This window comes from Montipora foliosa, chromosome 1 (assembly GCF_036669935.1).
Source record: "Montipora foliosa isolate CH-2021 chromosome 1, ASM3666993v2, whole genome shotgun sequence".
NCBI classification, from domain to species: domain Eukaryota; kingdom Metazoa; phylum Cnidaria; class Anthozoa; order Scleractinia; family Acroporidae; genus Montipora; species Montipora foliosa.
In genome coordinates this window covers 67,590,069-67,590,405 of record NC_090869.1, presented here as the reverse complement: position 1 = coordinate 67,590,405, position 337 = coordinate 67,590,069, and positions in this window count along the sequence as shown.

Genomic DNA, 337 nt, shown 5'->3' with positions numbered 1-337 from the left:
TGCTGCGTGTACAAACATTTCTCCCAACGCTAGAAAACCCGTTTTGGGTGTTTTAGAAAGCAACACAAGTGATGTGGAACGCGGAACAGACCGCCAGACCGAGCTCCTCAGTTAGAAGCAATCGGTTGCAAACAGAACTTTTTTACTCGCAAATACTGGCTTATGAATTTATTCGCTTTTTTCTTTCATTTTCGTTTTAAAAATCAGTAATATTTTTTATTTTCGATTTCTTGAAATCAGTAATATTTTTTGCTTTCGATTTCTTGGGGGTACGTTCGTGTGACCTTACGTACGGTAGCTACGACCCTGTGTACTAACCCTTTAACCTGTCAGCCTC